Raw genomic sequence first — 10,000 nt, 5'->3', positions numbered from 1 at the left:
GGATGATCAACATACCAATTTGCGGCCCTCTAGCCTCAGTAGTTTTCAAGATCTGAGGGCGGACAGGAATAGTGGGGAAAGAGAAAAGTGCGGACGGACAGACAAAGCCGGCACGATACTTTTACAGAAAACTAAAAAATTGAACTCCCCATCTACTAACGAAAGAATGAACATCCCATCTACTAACTATCAACAAAAATACAAATATAGGTTGGAATAGGACGATGAGTAGGCACTTTTAAAGCAGTCATTGGGTGGTAATGTTGTGTCAGTTATTTGGCAAATGATATTAATTCTTCTCAAAGGGACCCGTTGACATCCCTCCCTGGATCTCATTGGTTCCCTCCATACTAGCCGTTGAATAAGTGTACCTGACGTCAAAAACTGCAAAAGCTGGTGCAGAAGTTTGAGCAGGAGTAAGGTTCATGAAGAAAAATGGAAACCAGGAAGACTGGTCGGTCGATATTGTTTATGGATAAATGTAAGCAGTTAACTTGTAGAATAAGAGAATAGGTAAGTTTCGGAAGGTAGCTGGTTGTGTACAAAAGATTTAGTAGACTGAAAATGCTCATGAAAGCCAAGGAGGGAATATATGAAGGAACTGCTGAGCTAACTCTCCCTTATGGAATTGAAGCGTTGATGCTAAGTGTTCAATGTGAATGAAAGAAACAATTTGAAACCTGTTGAAATGAACTGTTTTTCATAGTATATGTGGCATGAGAAACTGGGAAGTGGCAGAAAGGTTAGTATTGATGGAAGGATAAATTTGAGTGTTTTGAGATGGTTTAGTCATGCAGAAAGAATGAAGAACGAGCGACTGGTGAAAAGAGTATATAATTCAGGATGCTTAGGAGGCTGAAGAGGAAGACTTAGAAAGGGCTGGATAGATCGCAGTGAAAGAGGTATTGGAAGGAAGAGCTATAGCATCCAGGAAGCATTAGTGTGTAAGATAGAGGTGAGTGGCGCAGTGTGTGTGTGTGTGTGTGTATGGGGGTTGATGCAGTGTTGATGAACCTTCTGTGTAGTTGAAGGAAGCTGCAAATTTTGTGAAAGTTTTTTGCGCCGAGTTGAGTGCACCTGTATCAAGAAATTGAGTAATATTGTTTTTTTAAGTCTTCTAATCTGTCAGTACGATGTGACGTGACGTTTTTATGGCTTATCGATTGTCAAGATCATCTTTTGAAGGTATTGTACAAATTGGAAGACAAGTGTGCGTTAGTATGTTTGTGTGTACCAGATGGGAGGAGGGGGTGGGTTCGGTTTAAGAAGGCTAGGCCGATAGTAGACCCCCCTTCTCTCTGATATCCCCCCACTCCCTCCCTAGTTTGGTTTTGCTGGTCTGGAGAGAGAGAGAGAAGGGGGTGGGGGATGTCGAGAGAGAGAGAGAGGGGGGAGGGGGGAGAATGGGGGATACGTAGTAAGTTTAGAGTACAACATTCATACTCTCTCTAGGCTACGCTATTGATCGCGTGTGTGTGCTGGCCGCCTTTGCCTCTTCCATAAGGGCCTTCCGACGCTTGCCTCTCCGAGATACTCTGAGCCTTATGGCCTCCACCCCAACTCATCTCGGACACTTTACGTTGCTCTGGTTTCCGCGCGCTTTTTCGCAGCGTCTCGTCCTTCGTCAGAATGTAACGTTCGAGCGGAGCTCCGTCCGCAGACTGACTTTCGAACCAAGTCCAGAGAAATTGTTTGTGCGAGTGTCCCCGGCTGTGTCAATGAGAGGCTGGCGGGTTTGGCGGTGGCGGGATTGCGCATGCGCCCTGCGGCTCTCTCTCTCTCTCTCTCTCTCTCTCTCTGAAAAACCCCGCGACGCCAATTTATTGATTTAGTCATAGTTCTATCTTACAAGTGTGGTCAATGAAGGCTTCTCTATTTGAGTTTACTAAAGATTATAAGGAACAGAAAGCTTTGCTGCTTCTGTTTTTGGGTACTGGGCAAGGAAGGGGTTTGGCCTGAGCCCCTGGTAAGGGGCACAATGAAAAAGAGGAGGTGCAATTTAGGATCTCTCTCTCTCTCTCTCTCTCTTTGCGTACGTATGTACGTACGTGTGTAGCGATGGGGGTAGTTTTCCCGGGAGGGGGCTGTTGAGTAAATGAGAGAGAGAGAGAGAGAGAGAGAGAGAGAGAGAGAGAGAGAGAGAGAGAGAGCAGCAGAGCAGCAGCAGCAGCAGCAGCAGCACCAGGGGTGAGTGAGGGAACCCATTGGGGAAGCCTAGTACCCCCTATTGGAGGGTGCCGTGGAGTAAATGAGAGAGAGAGAGAGAGAGAGAATGTTGGAGGAGGAGGAGGAGGAGGAGAGAGAGGCGGCAGGGGAAGGGGAGGTGAGTGAGGGGTGCCTTTTGCCGGGTGAGGGGTGAGGGGGAGGTTGAATAGAAGGGTGGTGCACAGGAGGTGGAGACGGTGTGAGTAGTAGTAACCGGGCTCTAGTGGCTAGTGGCGGGGCTGAACATACACGCCCACCTATAACACACCACCAATACTATTTTACTACTCGGAGACTATCGGTGTGGGCAAATAGTCGCCACTACAAGCTGAAAAGCCCAGTCCATAAACGAAGCTCTTTGTTTCCTACACCCATCCCTCACACACCTGAACAGTATTAAAAGAGAAAAATAAGATACACTTCTCCATAGTGAAATATTAATTTTAATCCGAAATTCAGGATTAAAATCGCTTTCTTTCAAGAACAAACACACACAAACACACTTGTCAGCGTAATACCTCAGTTAGACGGAAGTCTTTTATTAGTACTACTAATTGTACCACTACACTTGAAACTGCTTTCTGCTATCACTATCGCGACGCCCCGCTCTCTTATCGCCACCGAAACGGGCAAGTGTGGTGTGTGTAGGGCCGGGCCCTCACCATCAACAGAATTACACTGCGCGCACGCACGCACGCAAACGGAAACCTCACCTCATTCACTGTCAGTGTTTTCGCCTTCGACTTCTGTCATTGTCATCGTCACCATCACCTCCTCCACGACGTATCGTCAGAAGGCACAAGCCCCCGCCGCCCTCCTGACCAGGTATGCCCTTCGTCAGAATGGTATTGAGTCTCTCTCTCTCTCTCTCTCTCTCTCTCTCTCCTCTCTCTCTCGTTGTGAAGACAGGAAAAAGATCAAGCCTTAAGTGCCGGTAATATCGCCAGTGATTTAACATGGTGTCAAGTGTCTATAGCACCAGTAATAGCAGATATCTCTCTCTCTCTCTCTCTCTCTCTCTCTCTCTCTCTCTCTCTCTCTCTCTCTCAGAACTGAAACCGAAGATATAGTCTCATTGTAGTAACCAAGTGTCAAGTGTCTGCAGTAGTAGTAGTAGTAGTAGTAGTACTAGTAGGAATTTTACGACCTTGACCTTTGTTGCTCTTTGTCGTGAGAGTCGGTATTGCTAGCCTAGCTTGGTTCTTCATTGTAAATGTGTGAAAATCTCTCGCTCTCTCTCTCTCTCTCTTCTTCTCCTCCTTCTCTCTCTCCTTCTCTCGTTTGCAGGTTGTGGTTGTGAGTGGCACTAAAAACAGTGACTCTCTTTGTCCGATCCACACATCCTACAGAGGGGAAGAGACTTATACAGACACACACACACACACACACGTACAAGGCGACTTCGTCTTCCTCGTCTGACTTTAAAAACCCAATCTTTAGAAGTGATTAAAGCGCTTACGGTAAAATGATTATCAGCACGAGAGAGAGAGAGAGAGAGAGAGAGAGAGAGAGAGAGAGAGAGAGAGAGATTGTCTTCTTCACCCGGGGAGGGAAGGGGAGGGCCAAATCACCCCAGGCTCTCATCCCCCTTTCACCCCATTGCTCCCCTCTCCTCTGTCCCTCTCCCCACTCTCTCTCTCTCTCTCTCTCTCTCTCTCTCTCTCTCTCTCTCCACGGGAGGACTAACCAAAGCACTTATGCCGCTGTAGTACACACAATCGTAATACAAGTCCGACGTATTTACACATGCAGTCATCCGGCCACGGCATTCCGTTCCCACCTCTCGTAGTAGACTCACTCACTCATCGGGTGAGTAGCTTGGTGTGCAGGTGTAGGTTTGTTTCTGTGGGTGTTTGTGGTTGCGTATGTATGTGTTTGTGTGCGACTGATGACAATGAAGATATTATTGTATTTTAGGTGTAGCTATGGACATGGCAAGAATGCGTTGATTGGTAGGGTGTAAGTTTAGGTATACATGTGTGTGTAAAACGATGCGTCCTAAGTAGTTTTATTACTTGGTCTTGGGTTTTTAAATCGATTAAAGAATATTTCTGAATGGATTAAGAGTATTTTGAAATGGAATAAAGAATATTTGTAAATGAACTAAAGAATATTCTTGAAGGGACTAAAGAATATTTTTATGCTATAATTTTTGTCTTAGGTATTCATACATACACACTTATGCATGCATGCTTCAGCTATGTATGTATGTGTGTGTGCATATTATAGTTCTTTGAGTATTTCCTTGATTTCTTGTGACATGCTACGGAAAACTAAATTGCTGAGATGTGTTTTTATTTTGTAATGTTGTTATAGGCGTTCTTTTGAGCCTAGACCTACATTTATATATATATATTTCATTGGCTGCACCAATATCGATTTGTTTCCTCACCGAAGCCGCTTTACCCATAGTTCTCTTTTTCATATACTACATCATGTTTACGTAACTTGTTCTCTCTCTCTCTCTCTCTCTCTCTCTCTCTCTCTCTCTCTCTCTCTCTCTCAGATAGATTCTACATTGAAGTGTTTCAGTTTTAAGACCCTGGTCTAATCTCACAGGCTTTCAGACGTGAGTAATATTTTTAAAAGTACTTGTTATCCAACTCTGTCCACAGAGAGTAGTATCTCTAATCCTATCTCCAGTTATGTGTTACGATTCCTGCTGCTGATGAATTGTGAGCTTTATTTTATTAGTAGAGTCCTGCACTAGAAATTCTGAAATTTAAATTTATTAGCAGAGTTCGACACTAGTATCCTTACCCAGAGCCAAATGAAATGAGCCTTTAATTTCACTGCTGTCAGGCGATTTCGTCCACGAGACATCTCGATTGAGTAAAGGCCTGTGTGAAAAAATGAAGGGCCGCCGGAATGACTAGTCAGATTTATCAAGTGTTTATCTCGAGCCAGTGAAAGATGCCGTGAAAAATGAAGCAGTGAATGCGTCTGTTCAGCTGAGTGACAGAGACCGTGAAAAAATGAAGAACTGTTTGAATGAAAGAGTGAAATACGCCGTGACAAATGAAAGACGCCATGAAAAAATCAACCCCTGTTCAAAGAAAGATTCGCTGGAAAAAATGTCTGAATGAAGAGCCGAGTAATACGATAAGAGTGTGGTGTTTTCTATTTTATTTATTTTTTTTTTTTTTTTGAGCTTTATTATTTAACCCGGCTTTTATTTACTTATTTCTGACCGTGAATGATTGAGGGGTTGGGTTGTACAACTCGTATCGGGCTTTCAGATATGTTCTTGAACTAAATGTTGTGTTATATGTATAAGAAGTGTCTTCAGTGGCTTGCTAGTACAATTAAAGGTAATTTGATAATGCATATGTCAGAAGGTACTATATAATGCTTAGTGATTTTTGTGGATTTTTACGAAAAAGAGACACTTCTCGTGTATGTAAGATTGGGGAAACTACTTTCCTTACTTTGTAGATTTTGCTGATTCAGCAGTTCACGTTATTGTGAAGTTTTGCCTCATTATTATTATTATTATTATTATTATTATTATTATTATTATTATTATTATTATTATTATTATTATTACATTTGTGCCGGAATTTGATCTTTTAAATCTTACCAAATGAAAAGTTTTAGAACGAATTTTACTGTGAAAAGTGATTGCACATTTAACTCAAGTGCCCCACAGGGGCTTTGTTTGTGAATACTATACTTATTGTGGCTGTGGTATTGAGCAAGTATTTGTCGGGTCAGATGCTTATGAAGGTAGAGAAAGTCATCTAAATCATCTTTTGGTTAATATGTGTTAGAGAGAGAGAGAGAGAGAGACTCTAATAGTGAGGGCATAGTTAGATACCTCATTATACTTTTCTTTATTTAGTTCTAGAGCCTAAGGACGAACTTAGTTATCAGTGGGTCCAGGTTAAGAGAAATCTGCCTAATTTTCGTTAGGGTATATATTACAGTGATCTTATTGAAAATCTTATGACCATCGGCTAATAAGAAAATAGGCCGTTTTCATTCGCATGAATGGTTTTAGAGAAATACTTAAACATTTGTTGTGATATTTATCTTCTGACTATTGAATCAGTTTATCTTGTGACTTGAATCAGTTTATCTTCTGACTATTGAATCAGTTTATCTTCTGACTATGGAATCAGTTTATCTTGTGACTGTTGAATCAGTTTAGCTTCTGACTATTGAATCAGTTTATCTTGTGACTGTTGAATCAGTTTAGCTTCTGACTATTGAATCAGTTTATCTTCTGACTATTGAATCCATTTATCTTCTGACTATTGAATCTGTTTATCTTCTGACTATTGAATCAGTTTATCTTCTGACTATTGAATCAATTTATCTTCTGACTATTGAATCCATTTATCTTCTGACTATTGAATCAATTTATCTTCTGACTATTGAATCAGATTATCATCTGACTATTGAATCAATTTATCTTCTGACTGTTGAATCCATTTATTTTCTGACTATTGAATCCATTTATCTTCTGACTATTAAATCAGTTTATCTTTTGACTATTGAATCAGTTTATCCTCTGACTATAGAATCCATTTATCTTCTGACTATTGAATCCATTCATCTTCTGACTATTGAATCAGTTTATCTTCTGACTATTGAATCTATTTGTCTTCTGACTGTTGAATCAGTTTATCTTCTGACTCCTGAATCAGTTCATCTTCTGACTATTGAATCCATTTACCTTCTGACTGTTGAATCAATTTATCCTCTGACTGTTGAATCAATTTATCTTCTGATTATTGAATCAATTTATCTTCTGGCTATTGAATCAATTCATCTTCTGACTATTGAATCAATTTATCTTCTGACTGTTGAATCAGTTTATCTTCTGACTATTGAATCCATTTATCTTCTGACTATTGAATCAGTTTATCTTCTGACTATTGAATCAGTTTATCTTTGACTATTGAATCAGTTTATCTTCTGACTGTTGATTCCATTTATCTTCTGACTATTGAATCCATTTATCTTCTGACTATTGAATCCATTTATGTTCTGACTATTGAATCAGTTTATCTTCTGACTATTGAATCAATTGATCTCCTAACTATTGAATCAATTTATCTTCTGACTATTGAATCAATTTATCTTCTGAGTATTGAATCAATTTATCTTTTGACTATTGAGTCAGTTTATCTTCTGACTATTGAATCCATTTATCTTCTGACTATTGAATCAGTTTATCTTCTGACTATTGAATCCATTTATCTTCTGACTTTTGAATCAATTTATCTTCTGACTGTTGAATCAATTTATCTTCTGACTGTTGAATCAGGTTTTCTGACTATTGAATCAATGTATCTTCTGACTATTGAATCAGTTTATCTTCTGACTGTTGAATCCATTTATCTTCTGGCTATTGAATCAGTTTATCTTCTGGCTATTGAATCCATTTATCTTCTGACTATTGAATCAGTGTATCTTCTGACTATTGAATCAGTTTATCTTCTGACTATTAAATCAATGTATCTTCCTACTATTGAATCAGTTTATCTTCTGACTTTTGAATCAATTTATCTTCTGACTATTGAATCAATTTATCTTCTGACTATTGAATCGGTTTATCTTTTGACTATTGAATCCATTTATCTTCTGACTATTGAATCAATTTATCTTCTGACTATTGAATCAATGTATCTTCTGACTATTGAATCAATTTATCTTGTGACTATTGAATCCATTTTATCTTCTGACTATTGAATCCATTTATCTTCTGACTGTTGAATCAGTTTATCTTCTGACTATTGAATCAATTTATCTTCTGACTATTGAATCAATTTATCTTTAACTATGAATCAATGTATCTTCCACTAATTGAATCAATTTATCTTTCTACTTCTGTTGAATCAGTTTTATCTTCTGACTATTGAATCAAGGTGAACCATTTGTGCTGAGTAGATCCCCACTACCAGGCGATGCATGGATTTGCAGAAACAGAACATGTGCCACATTCTTCACTATTTTGCTATTCTCCGCTATCAAACAGACGCTCCCAGGCTTTCTAGAAAGTAAGGCCAGCTCTTTTCGACATTTCTGTCATCTGTTAGGCCATAACTAACCTGGCCTTACCTCGTATCTTTCCATCAAATTATATCTTGTCTGTGTGTGACCAAACCACTCCTGACCTGTGCTCTGTCATTTCATCTGTTGCCTTCGTTGATGAATCCTTCAATTATGTCTACTTATTTCGCCCATTCATCACTGGTTACTACTGATACGAAGACACACTTTTTTTTTATTCACATTCCACTTTCTACCCCTTAAGGGGGTTAGTGCCATCAGCGCATCTCACGCATTTGGACTGTAGGCAGCGTCCCTTCGGCCCTAACTGCAACCCCTTTCATTCCTTTAACTGTACCTCCGCTCATATTCTATCTCTTCCACCTTACTTTTCACACTCTCCTAACAATTGTTTCATAGTATAATTGCGAGGGTCGGGTTTCCCCCTGTTACACCTTTAAAAGCTCCTTTACTCCCAATATTCCATTCAGCGCTGAATGATCTCATAGGCCCAGCGCTTGGCCTTTAGTCTAAATCTTATACTGTATTCCAGTTCCTTTCGTAATGGAGAATTATCTTTACAATACTGTGCCTCCTCATATTTCAGTCATTGCTTCACCTGACATTATTCTATGCCAGACCTTTAGCAGAGCTGTCAGGGTCTTTTATGCCTGCCCGATTATATTATTCATCTGCTTATCATTCTACCTTTATCGTAACATTTAATCGTTCAAGTGTCACTCACAAGTCAGCTGCCTCTATTCTTCCACTTTTTATTTTACCATTTTCTACAAAATTTCATTCTCCTGCTGTTTAATGTTAGCAAATTTCCCTCAATCTTTCTGGCTTCCATTTGTCTTTTATAATGGTCTTCGTGCAAAGATTCTCAGTCGAATATATTCCAGCTCTTTCTTCGGTTTTCTCAGCTTCTCCTTGCTTCCAGTTATCAGCATTTATCTGCAGACATCAGCCATTGCAAATTTCATTCAAAACTTTTCTACATATCCCTCAAACTTGCACCCCACAACCCCCCCACCCTTTGTCTGATCACCCTGTCTGTATAAATATTAAACCTCCCCGGATACAGGTGACATATGCATTAGCATCTCGTTGCATCTGTCAATTCTGTAAGCATTAAATAAATCTGTGCATGCCGCATAGGTTTTTTTTTCTCTTTGCACAACAAACACAGATTATGCGCCACTCCCTGTGTAACTAAGCGCTGCTCTTCCCCCCCTGTCAGGTACTCAGTCATCTGTCCCATTTATTATGTCAGTCTGTTATTATTATCATTACTAAAAAATACTCATAGTAGCATGAGTCTTGAAATGGAGAAACAAATCCACAGTTTTGTTATTTTTAAATATACGTACCCATACATAACTGTGGATTTGTTTCTCCATTATTATTATTATTATTATTATTATTATTATTATTATTATTATTATTATTTCGTTGAAAAGAACGGCACACTGTATGTCCTTTAAGTGCCATTCTTTTCAACGAAGTTTGCCTCAAAGATGGCTTCAAGACATTATTATTATTATTATTATTATTATTATTATTATTATTATTATTATTATTATTATTATTATTATTTCGTTGAAAGAACGGCACACTGTATGTCCTTTAAGTGCCATTCTTTTCAGCAAGTTACCTCAAAAGATGGCTGACATTATTATTATTATTATTATTATTATTATTATATTATTATTATTATTATTATTATTATTATTATTATTATTATTATTAAATCGCCCATTTTCCATTAGATATTTCTGGTTTATCAGATAAGCAC

General features: G+C 39.1%; 1 protein-coding gene across 5 annotated transcripts in view; it reads left to right on the top strand.

The window, feature by feature from the left end:
* LOC136844945 (glucocorticoid-induced transcript 1 protein-like) overlaps positions 1-10,000 on the top strand; it is a 226,763-nt gene that overhangs the window by 93,772 nt on the left and 122,991 nt on the right. For 2 of the 5 annotated variants that reach the window (XM_067114359.1, XM_067114361.1), the window contains exon 1: positions 3,916-4,014. The exons of 1 other annotated variant lie outside the window; for it this stretch is intronic. The gene's annotated coding sequence lies outside the window, so the exon portion shown is untranslated. Of the gene's footprint in view, positions 1-2,369; positions 3,031-3,915; positions 4,027-10,000 lie in introns of those variants that run through there. 2 more of the 5 variants (XM_067114358.1, XM_067114360.1) reach the window with 2 other exon arrangements.

Source organism: Macrobrachium rosenbergii, chromosome 13 (assembly GCF_040412425.1).
Source record: "Macrobrachium rosenbergii isolate ZJJX-2024 chromosome 13, ASM4041242v1, whole genome shotgun sequence".
Lineage (NCBI taxonomy): Eukaryota > Metazoa > Arthropoda > Malacostraca > Decapoda > Palaemonidae > Macrobrachium > Macrobrachium rosenbergii.
The sequence above is the reverse complement of the archived record's forward strand: the minus strand, read 5'-3'. Positions and strand labels throughout refer to the sequence as shown.